This window comes from Strix aluco, chromosome 4, assembly GCF_031877795.1.
Source record: "Strix aluco isolate bStrAlu1 chromosome 4, bStrAlu1.hap1, whole genome shotgun sequence".
Lineage (NCBI taxonomy): Eukaryota > Metazoa > Chordata > Aves > Strigiformes > Strigidae > Strix > Strix aluco.
This window is the reverse complement of record NC_133934.1, coordinates 20,169,805-20,191,733: the sequence shown is the minus strand read 5'-3', so window position 1 is coordinate 20,191,733 and position 21,929 is coordinate 20,169,805. Positions and strand designations below refer to the sequence as shown.

General features: G+C 39.9%; 1 protein-coding gene across 1 annotated transcript in view; it reads left to right on the top strand.

Moving 5' to 3' along the window:
* Window positions 1–21,929, top strand: part of PPARGC1A (PPARG coactivator 1 alpha) — a 374,147-nt gene that overhangs the window by 106,601 nt on the left and 245,617 nt on the right. The gene's annotated exons all lie outside the window — the stretch shown is intronic.

Below are 21,929 nucleotides of genomic sequence, written 5' to 3'. Positions count from 1 at the left end.
TATCTCACCAGTGATTTCCACCCAAAAAACCCAGGTGTGAAACAGTCAATACTGCAGAACCCCATCTCAGTGAAAAAACTTCTTTTTTAAAACAGTTTTTTTTTTTTTTTTTTTTCCCCAGGATGACTGTGTCAGCCTTTCTGGCTAAAATTTCCTTCACTGCTTATAAGTAATGTGGTTGACACAAACAGATGTACATAAATCTAACATTTCAAGGAAGATCATGCCATATCCTATCTATATGACAGGGCAGAATTTGAACAGTCTTGTGCTAGCCTGTGGGCATAATGCAAATTCCCTGGGCTGGAAAGACTTGCTTTTGCTCTAGAATTTCAATTGGTTGTCACCCAATTTTAAAAAAAATGGGCTTATTCTACACAGCTGAGTTACAGAGGTTTCCTTCATTGTATTAGGAGGAGATGATTGACCTAAACGTTGAATCTTCTGGGACTGTGAACAATAAAACCCCCTTTGTCCCCAATTTTTATTAGTACATTCTCTCCATCTTCTTTTGTCCAGAGAATTTACATTGCTTCCTGGTATACAACTTGGGAGCAGTTTATTGTCTGTGTAGCAGGATATGCAATTAGGTGTTTTCTTTTTTAATCCAAGGGAAAAGGCAGAAATTGTCACCCTTCTGGGTGGGGTGATAATCCTACACAGCCCCAATCCCTGTCAAAGCAAGAGTGCAGCCCAGGTGGAATTCAGAATAACGGCATTTTGCCAAACTGTTTGTCTACAGAATGGCAGAGATTAAAGCCCTTCTAGCTATGATTGGATTACCGTGGACCAGAAGCACTTTAATCTCTACCACTGTGGCTTTGGGGGAAGCCAGTGATTGAGACGTGTGGCGGGACCATGCTGAAGAAGCGGATGACTGCACTTAGCTCTTTAATCTTCTAGTCCTGTGGCTGTAGTAGAAAAATATTTAACTGTTGCAGCAGAGAGAGAGAAATAGGTAGCGAGTAGTTATTTTGCCTTTTATTGTGCAAAGAAAATACAAATTGCACTTTCTTCCCTCCAGAGTTGTGGAAGCAGCCTGTGTCCAATAGCCCGACTCAGAGCAGCCTGAGCCCCTGCTCAAAATGCAATATTGGGTAAGCTTGTGGTTGAGATTAATGTAAGCACATAATAGCCAATACTGCAAATCAAAGGTCTCTATAACCTAGTGCCATGTCTCAGACCAGCAGCAGATGCCAGTGGAAGGGTATTAAGACAGAGTATATTTAAAGTGGCTTTTTTTCCCCAAGGCTGACAATAGTATTTTCTGGACACTCCTTGAATAATTTATGATTAAATGCTGTATTTTGTATGTAAGAGTGGCTGCAAACAGAGCTATTCAAGAATGATTCCAAGTATAAGAAGGGCCATTTGGAGAAGGGAGGAACACAGAAACATGAAATACTAAACCCCAACTTTGGACGATATGCAGGTTAGTATAAAGAGATAGGAATAACAGTGGAAAATAAATTGGGATCTGAGCAATTTCTCTTGATCAAGTGTCAGTCAGGAAAGGACACATTTAGTAAAGAAAACAAGATTTGCGTGAGGTGGTGAAAATTGTTAAGAGAAATGTGAAACGTCCATTTAGTGCCTGACCTAGGGCACACTGTTCTGACCAGTGGGATGCAGGATGCTGTGGGAACCGAAAGGTGTCCTTCTCACTTAAGTGAGGGTCGCCAACAGCTTTGTGCACCTGCCTGTTATTTTGGTGTTTCAACAACAGACTACCTCCGGTCTCTCAAGAAAGAAGCTGGGGGATGCTGCAAGACTGATGGACTCTCCAAAACCTGCCAGTAAGGTTGGGTGTTTATTAATCAGCAAATGGCTCCACATAAAGAAAGAACCATCCTGGGTGGCAGTTTCTTGAGTTTTAGCAAGAGCGAAAGCCTCACCTCTCTCGTCCAGCTTGTGCTGGGGTGGGAGGGCTGGAGGAGAAGCAAGGGTTTCACCCATATCGGGAATGGGAATGGGAGTCTTTCTTCAAGGCTGTGATGGGCTGTGATCAAACAGGCAGGGAAGTCATGGGACTGACTGTTAGCTGCAGTGGAGCTTAGGTTACCAGAAAAACACAACTCCCAGAAATGGAAGAAGTCTTGATTCCCATTTTCATTTATCATTAGGAGCCTGGTCCTCAGTGAACCGGCTGCACGTTCAACCTTTTTAAAAATACGGACAACTTCAACTGGAAATGTGTCTAATGCCATGTAGATGTCTTTAATTTTTAAATGATCCTTCAGACTAGGAGGGTAAAGCTGTGTAATCCTTATGTTTTATATGCTATTGTGCCAGCCTTTCAGGGTGAGAAGCTAAATATTTTTGTCATTTTAGTTAGTTTATATATGCTGTTCTTGGTTTGCTGGCAAAGTGAAATGTCTGATATGTCCCACCCCTGATGTCTACATTTGGATGCAGGATGAAGTGAAATGAACCCTATAAGCCGAACACTGAGTTCCTTTCCATGCTTTTATTAGCTTTTACTTGGCAAATTCTAGTGGCTTTTGTATAGAGTACATAACATTGTAAAAACAGTCGATGTTTATGGAAGGCACAGCATAACTTAATAAATACAGTATACATGTTATGAGAATGGATGCTCTTTCGCTAAGTACAGAAGCTACATATGGTGCTGATAGCAAATGCCATATGTTTGTAGAAGAGGCTACATTTGTACAGTGCCTTTTTCTGAGACCTACTAATCTGTGAAAAATATCAATTCTGTTTAATACTGCTGTTTGTGGCCTCTTGGTTTTCTCTTTTAACTTCAGTTGGAATGGACCTGGACGTGTAGGTCTGCACTCCTCTTCAAGACCACTTAATCCTAACAGTGCCCATCTGGAAGATCGAAAATACCCCTTACTCTAATCATGGTGCTACAAAATGAGACTGTCTTTTATATTACAGTTCCTGGTGCTCCAAATCCTGAGTGCCTAGCTCCCCAGTGACACAGCTTCCAAAGGAAAGTACTCATCCATCACCAGTGTCACCTATGGCCTGCTGGCAGTGATGCTCTCACAGGAGACATATGCTGGAATCCGGGCTCTCAGTCTGGGAAGAGATTTTGGATCCAGGTGTCCCACCTTTCTGTTGCCATTACCACCAGTGTATGGCATAACAGCTACTGACAACATCTGCTCTGCTAGATGATCCTGTATGGAGCTGCTCCTGCTTTCAGAGAACAGAAGTAGATGCCTACACTCAGGAGAGGGTTCTGGGCTGTGGAAGGAGACAATCACCTGATGCCTTGTCTCAGGGAATTTTGGAAAAGCGTAAGACTTTGAATATACTCAGTGATAAGCCTTCCTCTGGCTCTGTGGCCAAGTGCTCAATATGAGTCTTCTGAGGTTTCTCACACTCGAGTTGGCTTCTGTATGCCTTTGGGGCCTATGTGTCTACCTCTGTGTTTCAGATTCCCTTTTGGGACCAACTTTCCAAAAATACATGCCCTGCAATGCCTCACTCTACGTGCCCAAGCACTTCGTGGGATCCAACCTGCTTAGTTAGAGATTTGATTAGATAGCAGCCAAACCTTGTATGGTTGCTGATTCCAGGAATATCCCTTGCTTTTTAATCTAAAAATGTTTGGATTAACTAGATCTCTCTCTGAGTACACCATGCTAGCAATTCTTGGCATTTTTAAATTATTATTTTTATTTGTTCATTGAAGAAAAGCATTTGGAAACCACTGTGTAAGTAATTTGGTTGGGCAGGCTTTTTAGCAATAGGCAATGGAGAGTTAATTCTTGGTGTTGTCAGCTGCTTTCAGTTTTGAAAACGTTTCAGATTCAGAAGACAGCCATATAGAAAAGAATGTTATGTTAATGTGACAGCAATCACAGACACTGCTACTGAAAACTCACTGTGGCTCTCCCCTCCAAAATTAACATCATAACCTTATGTCAGTGACTCACTATTATCCTAATACCTGTTTTTGGATTCTGTCCAGTCCCATTAGATATCCCCGTGTTGATTGCTCTGTTACTGGTGAATGTTAATTGCCTCCAAATCTCAATGGAGTTCAAAAGCTTGGGGAAAAAGTACTGACTGGTAAAGCTGCTAGTTTTATTAACAGGCAAGTAAATAATAAATCTGTTCAGAGATTTGAATGAAGTGCCTGAGACATGAGATGTAAACAGCTGATCTCACATCTTTCTTTGCATGTCTATCATATGTTAGTAATGAGATAGCAGAGTAAGCCATACTGACTTTGAACATTTAAATGGTATCAGTAGTGCCTCTCCACATTCAGTGTACTTTAAGAGATTGTCAGGCACCATGTCTTTCCCATTGGGATTCTCATCTGCTTGACATTAAATGATGCCCCTTATTACCTTTTAAGATGCGTTTTAGAGTTATTTGGAATATTTAATTGAAGTGGTGATGTCAAAATATGGTTATAGCAAGGCTTGTCACATGTCACTTAATTTTTCCTCCTCTTGCTATGCATATTTATGATTTTTTTTAATAGAGAAACTGCTCTTTTGCTTTGTTTTGAAGGAAAATGGAGATCTTTATTGTCTGCTTTTTCTGCTTGTTTTAATCACAGAGTTTTAAACAAAATCCTTGCATGCTTCCACTTTTCCACACCAGAAACCTCTAGATGGAAAGTCCCTAGTATAATCCCATTGTGGCTTTGCTTCTTGTAGTGTATTTTCTGGTTTAGGTACCTTTTTTAGTAGTTTTTATTTTGTAAAAACATTGGTAGCACTTAGAGCTGAAATAAGTGATGTGAAGAATATACTGTAATCACATACTGCAGAATAATTACATATTTTATATCACTGGTTTTCAGTTGGTAGATAATATTTAATCTCCTAGTAGAGATCTGTAATGACTCATTTTAGACACTGACCCTCTAACTTCATTTCAGGAATAAAATATTTCCTGATCCAGATCCTGTCTATACCATCATGTCATGTAGATAAAGAAAAGCAACTTCAGGCACTTACTGCTAGATTGCTTAACAAAAATAAATGTCAGCAGGTGAATTGGTTTCTGAATGTTAGGCTGAAGTCAAACGTGAGCTGAACGTGTGTTATGGCTGTATAAAATCTGTATTTAGAGCAAGTGAAGTGAAGTTGCTGTTTTTGTTATCGTAAGTGATTGTTAGGCTGTTACAATGAAAAGCATACCCAGTCTTAACTTGAATTATATTGATCTGATAGGCATAGCATGTCCAGATTAACATGGGTTTTTTAAGCAGTGTAGAAGTTATTCAGTAATGGTGCTGGTGGTGAAAATGTGAACAGAAGCTCAGAATTTCATTGTGAGACTTACTCCAGAGAAATCAAACCAGAACAAAGAAGGTGAGAGAAACAGAAAAATTAATAGCATTTTTATTTTTGTGGAAATAAGTTTCACAGGCAAGTAGTGTTTACTATTAAAATACTTGTGAGCAATTGAACCTTGTCCATGTTTTCACCAGACATAGTAAAAAATACATGTAGAAAATGAGCACAGTGCCAAACACTGTGAGTTTGGGAGGTCTCTAAAGTAAAGATGGTGGGTGATTAAAATAAGCTTCTTTAGCCACACTGAAGCACATAAGTAGCCGCCAAGATTACACAGCTTCTGAGCATTAAGAATGTCCCATTCGTTTCCATGCTGAAAATGTTGGTCATGATCTTCTCTAGCTGGTCAGTGTCTCTCATTGTGAAGATACCCTTTTCTTATCAAGTCCTGTTTCACTGCACACCTCCACTTCTGCTAACATTTATGAAGAATTTCAGGAAAAGGAAGGACTCTGCATGTTTCATTTTATAAACAATTTTACATTTCATTTTTCATTTTTAGAGTCCACGATAAGACAGACTGTATGCCAAGGCACGAAAAAAGAGAATGAATAAAAGATTATTTACTGTTTATTCAGTTTTACCAAGTTAGTATTTTGCTTTGTATATGTATAAATGTATTCATGTTTATTATTAAATCATATTTCTGTAGTTGTCCTGTAGCCCTGAAACGTGTGCTTGTCCCTGAAGTCAGAGGAATTTTATTTCTGTAAGTGGCATAGAGTGGGGCTGCGTGTGTTTACTGTAGGTTTTGTATCACATTTTCCCTTCTGGATTCAAACAGCCCTAACATCCCTGTCTTTCCCTGCACCCTGCTACTGAAAGGTTCCTGGCCGAAATGGATTTCTCATTTCTGCCATGACTGTGCTGGCCGAAGGAGAAAGCGGTGTGTCTGTGTATGTGCAGCTGGTAAGGTAACAAGGAGTTACTGCCTGTTTCTGCTTGCATTCCCTTGTCATCTCTTCTGGTAGGTGTTAGCTCAAGCCAGGGAGTGGAAAAGGCTGCCCCAGGCTGAAAGAGAGGAAGGTGGCCTGTGCTACTTGACTGCCATTAGGGCATACAGATGTAACACCGGTTTGTTCAGTAGAAGTTTGTCTTTGATGCTTAGAAATTTTATACTTTCTGCTGAGTGCAGGCACTCTGCAGTGCTGCGAACACTTGACTCAGCTCTAAAAATGAAACAAAACCCCAAATGCTGTAGTTCGGTGTGGGTCAAATTCATCTTAGATGTAAACATCACCACCCTGCATTTGCATAAATTAAAAGAGTTTATGCTAGGGATTAATTTGGCCCAGTGACTCTGCTAAGATGAAATGCTTTGTGTGCTTATGGATTATGGTGTCAAGAGAGGGGATCACTGTTGCTGGAGAGTGTCTACGAGAAATAGGACAAAAATAGAATAATTTCCATAGCTTAGAAAAAAACCCCATAGAATCATAAAAAGTAATCAGCTGTTGGAAAGAATGAATTTTGTGCTCCTAATTTGCAGAAATCCCAGCAGTTGCTACTGTGCCCAACCACTCACTAATACAATAAAATATAATTACATAATTAAATACAATATAGGATTTCCATAATAGGGAACTTTGTTTCCTTGTCACAATATGCGAGTTGCTGTGGTTGAAGCTCATAGTTCAGCAGTGTAACTATTATTAGATGCTAACATATCACGTACTAGGCAGGATTCTCCTACAGGGACACTTCCCAATCTGGGCGAAAATTGCTGTATACAGTGGAAGCTTTATAGGAGGTTGCCTAAGATGCACCTTTTGGATGGAGAGGTATCTTATTAACCATGTTTTGCTTTGTTAACTGTCTCCCATTGCTGTTTGTTCCGACTGATGCAATCTGTCTGTTGCTAAGCCTGGGACTTGCTGAAAGTTTAAATTCAAATGAATGACTTGCTGGGGGTGGAAATTTTCTTGGAACCTGATTGCCCATCGCTGATGCTAGTGGAAACTTGAATAATTAGAATTGCAGAAACAGACACTTAAATTTAGGTACAATAGAGTCTCTATTTAGGTAAGTACTGTCTGTTGTGATATAGAAGCATTAATCCTAGTTTTATTGATGTATTTCCATTTGGACAGTCATTTGTGTGAAATTGTGCAGTATATGAGATTGGGTTGTAGCTAGCAGAAACAGTAGAAAAGCATCTGGATCCAGTGTTAAGCAATGTTAGCAGGAAAGGTAATCATGGAGGTGCAATCCTTGAAGCTTCTAGAATTTTAACGGGTGAAGCAATTTTGGTGTTTATATATTTGAGGTCAGACAGAAGGAATTACCTGGCCTTTAAGGTGTTTTTTTTTGTACAAGATACGTAAGGGAGAAGAAAGAAACTGGGAAATAGATTTTGGAGGAAAGAAATGAAGCCATGTGAGCTGTAATACAGTGTCCCAATAATCAGGTGCATCATTGTGAAAATATGGGTCTTTTTGTGTTCAACCAGATTCACAATAAAAGCAAACGTGAAGTGCTAAGTCAAGATAAAAGAACAGATTTGGTTATCTGCAGGGCAGCCATTGGTGACAAGTACTGGTTGCTTCTGATTTTGCTCCCAATTTCTCTGCCAATTCTCTTGTTCCACCCAAGCTTCTGTCCTTGCCCGCTTTGCACTCTGATCAGCTTGCCTTCATTTATTGTAGTTCATCAGTGGCCTGGTCCTCATTAAAATCAATGGCAAAGCTCTTACTGACCTCAGTGATGCAGGAAAAATCCCACGTCTACAATTCCTTTCTTATCCCAATCAGTCAAATCATCATCATTAATTTAATCTATTTTAAAATCCATCAAAACACAGCATACTTCTAGTTTACCTGCTAACACACAAAGTGCATAATCCTGAGCCTTCAAGCAGAGCTTGTGTGATGAGTTTCTCCCTACTTGAGCATTTGTCTCGTTTGTATTTTATTAGCTTTTCTGAAAGTAGGAGTTTGAAGAACTGTAAAGACTCTGGCGCTGGCATGTTCTCTTTGTAGGCTACAGAATCTACTGACTTGAGTAATCTGTGTAGATGTGCGTGTAGAGTACTTTCACAGTCATAATCTTGAATAGTTCAAACTTAATTGTGATGAGAGATCCTGTATTTCATTTATATGTAAAAGTTAAAGAAAATATGCAGAAGCTAATCCTATTCTGAGACTGACTCCAAATATTTCTGAGCTAAAATGTTTGTAACATAGAAATCTTATTAAAATTCCTATTTCTACACATTTTAGTAGTAATTTGGTTTGAAAATTGCAAGACTGTAGTTTCATTTGACTGAGAGAAGAATTATGAGACTGTAGACAGACTAACTGCAGTTTTAACAATGCTAAAATCCATTATAAATCAGAAAAGGAGGGAAAAAGTACACATGCCATAATAATAATTTATGTGACAGTGCTATTGAATATACATACAGCTCACAGATTATGTGTTTCTAGTACACTAAAAGTAAGAAGGGTAAGCACAGGAACATTATTTTTAATATGAGGATGCAATGCTAAAGAGGAGAGAAGTTTTTGGAATGATAATCAGGCTGCTGGAGCACCATGTTATACTGGCTCCTGGTTACGCAGCCTCCTGCGCCAGCTGTGAAAAAAAGACGTACAAAAGTAAAGAAGGCAATATGATTGGCATCTCGATATTTTTCTTTTTTTCATATTCTTATTATGGAGAATCCCCCAAATTTCAGAAATGTTTTTTGAGCTATGGCTTTCTGAAGTCCAATGTCAGAAATGCTAAGATCCAGTGCAGATTAGAAAATGTGTGGTGGCTTGAGTGTGTCCTGCTGGTATGCTTTGGTGGGGATGGGGAGTGAGTGATTGCATGATTGCTGCTTGTCAAATCTGAAGAGTGAAAATCTAGCTATTATCCTGTCCTCTGTATTCCCCAAAGGTCACTTAAATCCCAGTGGTCACTATTGGGATTTATTATGGGAAGCAGACTTTGCATTGTGGCTTAGAAATACAGCTGATACTCAGGCTGTGTGGATTTCAGATGTATGAGAACATGAGTTGAGCATTTTTGATGTCTTTATGAAGGGGATTTACAAAATTTGCTTGAGCTTTCCTTTTGGCTGTCAATGATAGTGTATGTCTACCAATAATATGCTTATTGTTGTAGTCCTTTTTTCAGGCAAAACTCTGATTCTGAAATGTTAACAATATCGCAGTTATGAATACAGATATGATGAAGTTTTCTCTGAATGAGTTGTTCAGGGTGAGGCACAAAGTCTGGTCAAGGTACAGGTTTAGCTGGGTTCTTTATCTGTATTTACAAATGCTATTTTAATAGGAGCAATAATAAGTAGCAGCCAAAAGATAATTGTTCTCATAGTTCAGTTGAAATCGGTTGTCCTGAAGGACCACACTTTGTAATACTGGTCTGTGCTCTAACTGCTCAGAAATGCATTGTTGTGTGTTATTGCCTAATTGGTGAACTGTAATTGTCTATATTGAGAACTGATCTTAAAAGTTAATCTATGCTGTAGTCAGGAAGATTAATTGGGGCAATCACCATCCCATAGATTTCTAGTAAAGTGACACCCCTTTAAAATGGTTTGCTGTGTGTGCAGTGTAGTCCGAAATGAAAGACAGACAACACATGCCTTCTGAGTGTGCTCTTTCTTGTCCAAAAGCTTGTTTGTAACTGAGCATACCTTCACCAAGTACTCCGGACACAAGATTTTAGAGGGATTGTGGCTGAGAAAAGGCACAGGAGATTTGAATTATACTGCTTTAGGCAAAATCTGTGATCACGTTGTTGGGGGACTGTGGCTTGTGTCCCTTTCAGATTTGCTTTAACCATGTGTTTTGATTTGAGGGCAGTTCTGTTGGCTGGTTTATAGTGCGTGAGACCAAGACCAGCCACGCTTCCACCTAGTTGTGTGCCTGGAGTGTCCTGGTGGCAAACTGCTGACCACCTGGGGCCAGCTGGCCAGACAGCGCCTGGCATAGTTCAAGTTGACAAGCACTGTCCCTAAAACGCCTTTCTGTGTTCAGTCAAATACCTTTTGATGGTCTGAAACTGGCTGAACAGGTTTCTCTAGATGCCTCATGGCTTGCCTGCATGAGCTGAGTAGTGCAAGTGGTGTGGGCAGCAGTGCACCTCCTCTCGTGCTGCACTGTGATCGGCTACTGTTAGCACCACTAGAATAGGAAGGTCACAGTTAAAACTTGGATGTAAGACAGAGTTTCTGAAGATGCACTGAAAATTTTACATAGATGGGATGCTGCCTTTATATAATTTGAAATCCAACCCTACTACATGCTTCCACTACAGCAGCTGAACCACAGAGATGTAAAGCAAAAAGATGTTGGATCACGTGGCATCAGGAGGAGATGAACTCAGTGTACTGCAGTGAAATGTCACATTCCAGAAGGTCCTGAAATTAATAGTCTCCATGTCACACAACACTACAGTCTCTGTTCACATGATGCAAGTCTTGTTTATGTGATCTATCTTGAAGTAAGAAAGCCATTTGCTTTATTTATGAGGATTGCGCCACCATCGCAGCGTAGAGTGGAACATCATTTGATCGCCTTGGTGTGCATTCACTACCTGTTCCTCAGCAGAGTAAAAACCTTTACCTGACTGAGCTGACCATGAGAAGACTTGGAGCAGCCTCTTGTGCTGGCTTGGGGGCTGCTTAACATGTAACGTGATCCAGGTGCTGAACTTGATAAGGTTTCTATTTCTAACTTTAACTGCTTTTCATTCTTTAGAAGAACTTTGGCCTCTCTCCAGAGGTGACAGGATGTAACTGAATATCAGGAAGTGAGGCACGGTCCGAGCCTGGCTATGGAAAGTTAGAGACGTGAGGATGGCTGGCAGAGATGCTACTCGGCCTTACAGGAGAGGTTAGCGTTTCTGGTGCTGTATCTTCATGCATGAGGCCCATCGTCAGACCTGTTGTCAGACAGACATTTTACCTCCACTGCGCATCCACAGGAATTTCTGCTTGTTACAGAAATTCAGTGAAGGATAAGGGAAGAATCCACATTTGATAAAATACTACATGTTTCTGGCACTGTCTTCTCTTCTCTTTGTTGAAGGTCTTGTTCTTGCTCTCCTTGAAGCACACAAGCAATTGGGAGTTATGCTAGAGGGAAATTTGCATGTAGATCCATGATGGTAATGCCTGGAAGGAGCACTGTGGCTATCTGGTTTGATCCATAACATAAATACACTACTTGAGCTCACCAGAATCAGTTCATCGTTGCACTCTCTCTTAGGGAAAATGTCTGATACTGAAACTGCTCATGACAGGCAGTGGTACTGCAGGCCATGCTCCAGCAGCTAATTACTCACAAAATCTAGCCTGATTTTGTGTGACTTCAACCTCCTGCTATTAGATTGTCCTTCTATTTTACTTGCAAAGGTAGTTTGCATCCTGGCTACAGATCACCGCTGGACAAAGCGACAGTGTGTGTCATGAGTGTTGTGACGGAGAGGAGTAGCAGTGCGGATGGCCACGGTGTGGGTGGAAACGAGCCTGGCCTGAACGCAGGAGACAAAAGCTTTGAATTTTGTGTTGCCTCTGTGCAAACTCTGGATTTTGTGTTGCATTATATCTCTACAGATTTCTGGCTTAGGTCTGTCTTTAGCTGTTGAAAGAGACATCTTGGAATACAGTCCTGTTAGCACATGTGCAAATACCTTTGGCTTTAACTTAAACTCTTGGTTAAGTGTACATTTTATTATAGGGTCAGAAGCAATATTTCTCAATTACCATTTGTTTGTTCTTACGAAGGAAAAGTGAATTTCATTTCAGTGGAAAAAGAAGACAGTTAGTTTTCCAGGTTTACATTAGACCTAAATCAAAAATCCAATACTATGCTTGGTGCAAAGAGTAAAAAATTGTATGGGAGCAGCCTGTGTTTTGGAGCTCTGCTCTTCTGCTTCACGGGAACAGCAGAGGCTGCAGACCACGACTCCATAGCTCAGTGCCTGGCCTCTTAGTTGTCACACAGCTTGTTCCAAGCAGGGATATGTTGGCAGGGGACTGTATACCTGAGGCTCTCCAGAAGCAAATGTTGGTGTTTGCCCATCCCAACTAGTCTGTGTGGGTTCCTGACCCCGTGCAGAGGCAGTGATGTTAAAACTGCAGCTCACCACTGCCGGGTGCATCCTCAGGAGCTCCGCCAGCCAATGGATCCACGAGAAGGGGCAGCTCAGAGGGAACAAGAGCAAACCACCGAGTTCTGCAAATAAGCCAGTAAATTAGTGAGAAGAAAGAAGAATGGTGTAGTCCTTGCAGCCTGCTGCAGTCTAAGGCATGAAGAGATAATGAAGATTCTCCTGTGCAATGGTCCATGACTTACTGGAGCCACCACTGCTCCAAGTGTTGGTGCACTTCATTCAGCTCTTAGAAAAATAAGGATCAGTGAGCGGACTGCAACCTCCCTGACAGACCAGTCTGATAGAGAAATACTTCTGTCCAGAGTAGAAAGGAGAATGAAATAATTAAGTAACTGTGGAAAGGCTGAGCCATAGGTTACAAACCGCATCAGTAAGAAAATTTCATGGTCAAGGGTCTACACTCAAGAAGCCTTCCCTGGGTCCAATTCATTTTGCTCATCTGAGAGAAAACAAGGGCAAGTCGACTGCTCTCAATTGCTATATGGAATATAGGGTAAAAGACAATCTTGAGAGTGGCTCCCTGCTAGGTTATTAAGGATATTGTATCTAATGAGACCTTGTACTTGCAAGACCTTGAAATGCACCAGTGCCTTGCTTGCTGACTGCCAATGCGAGGTGGGGAGGTCTGCATTATCCAGGCTTTCATTTTTCACTTTGATTCTTGTTATAAATGCACCGAAAGGAGAGCTCTGTGTATCTGTAGCTCATTTTTTAGGGCAAGTAAGCTTAATCAGTTCCATGGGCTTCCGTAAACTCGTAAGGTTGTGGTACAAGTTGTGTAATCAACCATGACAAGATTATCACTTGTCTTGAGGTGTATTTAGACTGACTTTTTAGGTGACTGGGATGTTAAGCATTGAGTTTTTTCTGAGTTGTATTGTCAGGGGAAAAATTTATCTTGAACAGCTGGTCGAAATGAAACTGTATCATCCATTAAAATGAAAATGATAATTTCTGAATAAAAGTGACTTTTAAGCTTGCTCCTGGCGCCATAGTAAGTGATCAGTTTATTTCTCTCATGAATAGCACTTTTCTATTAGCAGACCTTGTAATATAATGTACATTTAACCCTTTATAGACCCTTTCTCGTGTCTCACAACTCATGTAATTCCAGTATTATGACTCTGGCTTAAAATGTTTTAAGATCCAGATACATAAGGGACTGCATATTTCTTGCTTCTGGTCTCCTATGCTGTCAGATTTTTTAGAATGGAAGTGTCATGCTACTGGCTTTCTGTAAAAGCAAGAGAGCTTGCTGGTGTCCTAAAACTGACGGTCCACTATCAGTTTGGAGTCTTTAATTGATGAATACAAAATAGTGGTTTTTATCAGGTTTTGATGGTACTAGCAAATATATGTAAATATGGTATAAAATCAATCAGCTGCTGTTCAATAAAAAAGCATCATGTTTACCTCAGCCTTGTAGCTTCTTTGCCCTCATACAGGGGCTATTTTAATTAGCAGCATGAATTTTGGATAGTTTAATTTATGTTGTGATTGTGTAAAAATATACTTTGGAAGGGTTTATAAACTGCCCAGATACTTAGCAATAACATTTCAGCAGCATCTGTAAAAGCAGGGTGTCTCATAAAACACAACTTTTTGCTTTTCTTTTTGCTATTCTTTAGCCTTGCCAACAGGATAGTTACTGGAGTGTCTTATTTTCTTGCTGCTATTCGCTGGTGACAGCAGAGTGAAACAAAGTGAGGATCAGATACTTAAATGAAAAAATAAACATTTACTCGGTTGTCTCCTCTGAGGAGTTCTGTGTAAAATGCTAATAATCATGCCATATGTTTCAGTGGTGACTTCCATTCTAGCAGACCACAGTAGACTTTACAGACTTTAGGATCCATTCATCTGCTCCCTGGATTTGTTCATCTGCTGACTAAGATCATGGCAGAGTTTCTGTAGACTTCTGTAGTACTGAGTGATAAATGCCATGTGGCTGCAGTTCTGGTCCATTTTATGTTGCGCTGTTGTTCTATGGAGCTGATAACGTGTAATGTCTTAGAGTCGAGCCTAGGTAAACCCAGTCCTTGCACACTTGCATAACCCACATACTTTCAGTGAGATCCTTGCATGAGAAATATGAGCAAGGGTTTGAGTATTTAGGCTGACACAGACATTATTTTGTCTGTAATTGAACGGAGTCCCTCCCAGCAGTTGAAATACCACAAGTGCCATTGTATTAGTAACTGGGTTTAAACTTTGTAATTAAACTAGGAATTTTATGAAAGAAATTCCCTGGGATCTAGTTATTTCATGCACAAATGCATTTAACTCATGAAGTTTATTTAGCTTTGTTTGTACAGTGAGTAGAAAGAACATTGTATATGGATGCTACTATCTTTAAAGTGTTTGCAGAGAGTCATGAATGCGAGAAGCAGATGGATTAGGTACTTAGGCTCATGTAATACATGTAAGACCTTATTCCAGAGATCTTGCTTATGCAGAGCTCTTGCTGATATGTATGAAACTGTCTGAGAAAAGACTAGATAAATGTGTTGAAAAACTTGAGGAAATGGAGCCGCCTATGGAGTTCAGAGCTCTGTCTAGTGAATGTCAGCATCCCGGTGCAAAAAGACACTTCCAACAGGGCTCGTTTGGTAGATGTCTGGAAAGCAACATTTTGAGTTTGAGAATGTTCTGTGCAAGACTCCACGTGGAAAGTTTTGCAAACTGGTACAACCATTATGCAATTAGACTACTTAAGTGTTCCATCACAATAATTTCCTGACAGAACATTCCATACATATGGTGACCCTTTCAAGAGGACAGATCAAAAAGTGACAAAGAAACTACCTTTGAATTTCCTAGTTTTCAAAATTGCATTTAAAAATGTGCTCTACAAAGATGTAATCCCAAATGAATGTGATGTCAGTATATAAACAACCTTTTCTGCGTGGAGTCTCATAGTCAATATGCTGTAATGGATGAGTTATGTCACTTATCCTCAGTTTCTGTCTGCCTTGCTCTTCCTCCAAGTTAGGACTATGGTTTATTAATAAATGAGAGATTTGGATGTTTATTTAAACATTGAAGTCTCTTTTAAAAAACAGACTATTTTTCTCATAAAAACCCAACATAGCATGGACAATACTGTGGTTCCTGCTGTTAGAAAAGAGTAATTACTTACAGTAACTCTTATAGTATGCTTGCTTGCTAAATGCATAAATCTAATAATGCAACAATACAATGCTACAATGAGCTTCATGAATCGGAAAAAGATAGAATTTAAATGCTTTTGGCACCTGACATACATTTCTCACAGAAGGTCTATAATTTCCTGTATTAGAGCTAGCTGTATCCTTTAATGAATGCAGCTGGAAAGAAGAATAAAGGATGTTTTGAGATTTGTGTATTTAGTACGTAGCCTACTAGTTACCATTTTGCTTGTTACTTTTGATTTTAAAGCTATCAACCTTATTTGGGCAGTTTATCCTTTTCATGGCGAGAAAATGGAAGCAAAGGATGGCAAATTGTGTTTGGAAATTAAGACTCAATACTGCAAGGTTAAAATTACTGTTCCTGTCCGATGTTGGAAGTGTATTTCAGATGCCTGAGTATCACTTTGAGTCTGTGTTTGTAAATGTTAATGTGTGCTTGCCTGGCTCACTGTGTATTTACAAAAAAGCAGTATATTATATTGTCACTCGCTGCAGTTTCTTTGACCTAAGCATCAGCCATGAAAACTTAATGTAGTCTTCTCTAGTGTACCCAGCAGTCATACATGTGTAAGCACAAGTCGTTGTTCCCACAAGGATCTGTTCAGCACTGATGCTGGACTTATTCAAGACAGAGGTTTGGTTTACAGAAGCAACATCAATGGTAAAATAAGGAGCACTATATCCTCACTAATACCAGTGAAACAATTTTAGAGAGCACTGGAAAAATGCAGTATTTTAAAGCTAAATCTGATGCAGAAGCTGGCTGTGCAATGAAAGCCAGAGTATGTGGTTCTGGGGATGGGGTTAAGATACTGAGAGAACAAATTCAGCCATTTTGGAAATGCGTTTTGCTGGATTGGTCTTTTTTAAGGCTGTGCTTGTGATAAGAGGAAGCTATCTAAGTTCTCTGCTAGACAACACTGTGATCTGTACAAGTTTCTTGCTCGTCAGAGGATCTCCAGCATGTGGGCTGCTTCCCTCTAACCTGAGCTGAACATGCTGCTGTCCGAAATGGTGCTCCTGCTTATTCCATGTTTGTGTTGCCAAAGGGAAGCTAGTGGAGGGCAAGTAAGAGGAGCTGGCTGCTGACATAGCTGAGACTTGACAAGGCAGAAATATTCAGTGCAAATGTATCAAAGTAATGTACATCATTGCTTTTTTGAGGAAACTGCTGTGTCTCACATATCTGTATTTCACAGCCTTCTCCAGTTTGTATCTTCCCTAAATCATTTTGAAACTGTGTTCCTGAAGTGTTGAAAAACAATCATGTGGAAAAGCTTTTCAGGAAAGTCATAATAATCTTAAGAGTTAAGTCTTTTCCTTTCCTTGTGACATTGCCTGTCCTTCAAGTGTGGAGGTCGTGTCAATCCTCTGGCCCAGTCAAGAGAAATTACTTACATATTTCACAAGCTGAGTACCCTTTTGTGTTGACCAATTCCTTGCAAGCTATCAAATGATTTTGACTCACTTTTGCCCTTAGTCTCATTTAATTAGATACAAGTCTACATACAACTCAGTCCAACTAGTCTCTCAATGTAAGTTGTGGTTTCTCTTTTTGGCTTACTCTACGTCTTCTGTGATTGAAGCTGTGGAATCTTGTAATTCATTTTGTTCTACCATTATTGATTTGGTGGCAACAGTCCAAATGTTGAAAAATATTTTCCAGGTTGTTGTTGTCCTTGATTTCCAAAGACATTGCATACAATGAAGCATGTGGATCAGGAATTGACGTATCCGTAGTGTCACCAGGCTTTGAGGGTGCATTTCAATTGTAAAAGCAGTTTATTGTTAATTAGAGAAACTTCCAAGGGCGTCATGATCTCCTGAAAGCCTGTGAAGAGTACCTTTGGTAGACTGTACTCTGGGAGGGGTTGCCAAGACCACTGCTTGTGTAAATCCTCAGTTGATTCCCTGCAGAAGAAGAGTTGTTGGAATATCCAAGTTACAGTGATGAATAAGATTAATATTAAATTTTAAATGCTCTTTTATTAGTGGATTTTGTTTTGCGATTCTTGTAAAATAAAAATCCAGACCCAAGTGCTTTATTGAATCTTAACAGATGCATCTGCCAGTCCCTTGTAGCTACTGCCTGTGCAATGAAAGTAGCTGTGTTTCAGTGGCAATCCAGAATTTAAGCATATTTCTTTAGCTAATTTGACTCTTATGTTAGCCTTCTTCTGAGAAATTTTTGGATGGCATGCAATATGACTAACTAGTGAAAGGTTATGGAATAGGATCCCATTGTGCATTTTCTCCTACTTTAATACCTGCTGTCTTATTAACACCTTGAAAGGTTGTGGCTAGAAAACCCAGTGACTTACCTTTACAGCCAAATACTTGATCTCTCACTCTGCAGTTAGATGTCTGCAGATGTCCCAGAGAACAACTTTTTGGGGATGCTCTACTGGGTTACATGAGAATGCAGTGGCATGGAGAAGAGTCCGTTTTCTTCAGTGTCTGGACTGTATTTGCACAATACACTTTGATGACTAGTTTGAATTAGTGTAAAATTACACAATTCTCCATTTCAACTGTCCAATCTTTCTTTAATTTGTAACACCTCCTTCCTTTATTAAAAAAATGTGTTTGTATTTGCCTGTCTATGCTTGTATGTAAAAAAATGATCTTGATGAAGATGAAGTCTTTTTCTTGTGTCTCTGCCAGTGCTGCTTTGATATAATGGAATGACGAACTGTAAATAGAATTGACTTAGAGGCTGAATCAGTTGTTGGTATTTTGTTAATAATAACACAAGCTGCCCCCCATCAGGTAGTGTGAATATAAATTCTGAGTTGTTATGAATGCCAAATAATTTTGTGAAGATTACTAGCTCAGTTCATCAAATCTGTTTTGTCATACATCAGTCATTTTGACCTGCTGTATGATGAGATGTATTTTTATTAACTAACCTTGCTGTCTGTTGTACAGACATGAACGTCTTTTTAAAATCAAGACAGGCTCTGGACAGCTTGTTGTACATTGTGCCTGCAGATGCTTGTCCTGTTTACGTTATAAACTAGTGAACACCCTCTATAGCTCTCCTATGAATCTCTTGAGTTTTGGTGAATCTGTCAGTGTATGAATAGTTTAGCGGGGAATTACACAGCTAAGGTGCTAACCTGTACTAGCTTTGTGCAGAACATATTCCCCTGCTTCTTCTGCCATTACATTGCCTTTTAGTTACGTGCTGGACTGAGTTTTAAATCCTGATCCTGACATTCATTGAATTATATGGATCAGCTCTTTCCTGTCTTTCTGAATTACCCAACTACTAAACTCTGAACCTCCATCATCCCTATGTCAGGGCAGATTTTGGTCTGCCATGAGCATCTAGGTTAGATCTGTTTGAATTCCACTCCTGACTGTATCCCCTCAGTTTTGAAATGTTCTCCCTGTTGAGCTGTTTGATTAAAAAAAAGAAAATAAAAAAAATTGAATTATGGGTCCCTTTCTTTTGGGGGGAGTTAGGGGTTATTTGTTTTGTTTTGTTTTGCCTGGAGGGAATTCAAAGGGTAAGTTTAGAGATATGAGCAGGGTCTGAAACATTTTTGCTATGAAGACATTTTGTCTTTTTATCAGAACGGGCCTTTCTCTCCAAAGCTGAGAGTGGTGAAATAAGATGTCATATTGTCCTTTCCACTAGTTGCGGCTGGCATACTTTGCTCCCCATAGTCCTCCACGTGGTCCTGGCAAGCGTGCGCAAGGTGGTGGGACGTGCTTGGGTGTGGCAGCTCGTAACTCTTCATGCCAAGAGGCAGATACAAACGAGCTCCGCAGAGTTGTGCGCTTAGTCTGGGAAGAGCTCGGTGCTGAAGGGCATGAGCCACCACTAGCCCCCATTCAGGGCAAGAGCGTTGTGAGGATGTGGTAGACACTAGGAGAGGTTGAGTCATTGGATGATTGTTCAGGCTTTTCATCATAGGTTGGTGAAGATGCTCTGAAGTGGTGGATCCTTATGGTTCTGTGAAAAACCTGTGCTTTGGGAAAGAGAAAATGAGTAGAGTGATGGACAGCATGAGGAGGAAAGTCTGATCTCTTGCACTTTTATAGTCATTCATTAATTCCTTTCTGTGGTGGTTTAAATGGGAACTCTCAGGTCTTAGTGGTTGGTAACTTAGTTTTTAAGTACACAGGGAACTGATAGTTAACCTTCTCCACGTCTCCTCAGTTTCTCTTTCCAGTTCTTGTATCTTGGTGGCTCACAAGACTCCATATTAGAACTTCAAAAGGCTGATCTGTTGTCTCCCTTCTGACTGTGAATGAAAAGGCTGAGGATTTGTTAGGTCCCTATCGCTGCTGGGAGCATTAAGCAGTAGTGTACTTAAGCTTTGTTTGTTACCGTCCGCACTGAAAGGAACAGCAGGGCTTTAAAGCAAAAGCTGATCTTGAGACCATGCATGGACTGACTTCGGTTGGTCTGGTTGGCTGTGAAAGTACATTTTTCATTGAAACTGAAATGCTTGGACCACTAACTGGTAGTAAGTGGAGATTTTGTTTGTTTAAAAGAGATGAAACATACTATTTTTACCCAGATTGGATCAAGATGTTAACATGAAGTAGTAACACGTGACTGTCATTTTGCATCTGTCTTAAGAAATAACACTTCCTTCTCTTAATTAATGAAAGTGGATTTGCTGAATGGCCTGCTTATTGATTACAGCAGTTACTGAATTTTTATGTGCTGTATCTGCATGTTCTTATTTGGGTTATCAAATATTCAAAGACCATTTGATCAATTTTATTTTTTTTTAAAAAGGCAAAGTATTTCTGTCTCCATTAGACTGACTGACACTGTTTTAAGATAAGTCACTGTGGGCCTGAGGGGAACACTAGGTATGTATTTTTAATGGGGTCAGGGAATTATGAGTGTACTAGGTTACAGTACAGGAATGGGAGTAGGCTCTGCTTGGTTCATTGTGAGCTCTGCTGAGATGATTTTGGCATGTGGAGGAACACAGGTACTGTAATTCCAGCTGGTCAATGAATTTGTGAGCACTTGGGACCATCCTAAGCTTTTTTTGTCAGTTTTGCAGGTCAGTTAAAATGTAGCAGTGACCATGCTGGAACTGGGGGCCCTGGAGAGGTGCAGTCAGTGTTCTTCTGTGGCGTACAGTTTGGTGTGAATTTTATTCTAAAAGGAAGAATCAGAATGGTGGAGATGGCAAGAGCTGAGCTAATGGTGGGGGGCAGTTTTAGCTGACACTTCACAAATTTAGAAAAAAATCCGTTTTGCTGTATTTCAGGTACTGGCTGAAAACTCTGGCCTGTGACTCGGAGTAAAGACTGTCTCTGCTCTCCCATATTGTACATTAAATGCCTACTGGGGTGATGGGGTCTGACTGATGTCATGATACATTATTGCTCCCTTTGCAGAGTCCACAGAAGTTCTGGATTATTTTTCCAGACTATACGTTCATAATTTCTTAGTTATTGCAATCATATGGTAGAAACAACTGTTTTTTATTTTCAGCAGTGTTTGCTCTACTCTGTCTTGTAGTGGTAAACGCTGGCTGTCATGAGTCTTTGTAGTACTTTACAGATACACCTACTTGGAACATTTTCTTTGCCTTTTTGTGTTGTACTGTAGAGCAGAATATGAAACTTTTAAATGATCACTTCCTTGTTTTCAAGGTTGATTACATTGTTTTATGGCTATAATGTCTCCAAATAATAACAGCATTCACTTTAAAAGAAATCCAAATAACTGAGTGCTGATATATCCAAGAAAAGGAGGGCATTATTTCCAGCATTTTGGCATCATTCTTTTGTGCTTTTCAGTTTGTTTTAATTTGGTCATGCTTCCTTTCTAATGTTATATACTAATTTAAATAATAGAACTTGTACATAAATATACAGTCATGCAAGGATGACTAAGGATGATAAAATTGGAACAGTGATGCCAAGTGCAGCATTGCAATCAATAGGACTGCAATGGTAATAACACCAATATGTCTAGTTAAAGAGATGTAAATTGCTCTTAATCTGAAAGAAGGTTAGAACCACAGTGGAGCAAGGAAATGAGTAAGCTGCAGTGCAAGAGCTAGCAAAGATGTCTGTGCCCACTCAGAATATGTCTTGCTTCATAAAGAGCAACCTCAGGGGGCCTTCAAGGGATTGCTATAAAGTGAGTGGAAGCTCTAGAGAACAGAGGAAATGTCCTATGCAGCAGAAAAGCCCTGCTATTAGCAAAGAAATATTAGAGAAAACTAGTAGGAGGATTTTCCAGGGCTGATTCAAGTTAAGCTTGGAAACGATGTGCCTCTTTCTGCCACCTGAACGCCTCCTGTGAGCTGTGTGGCAAATCACAAAGCACAACCGTGCTTCTTGCAAGCAAAAGGTGTGG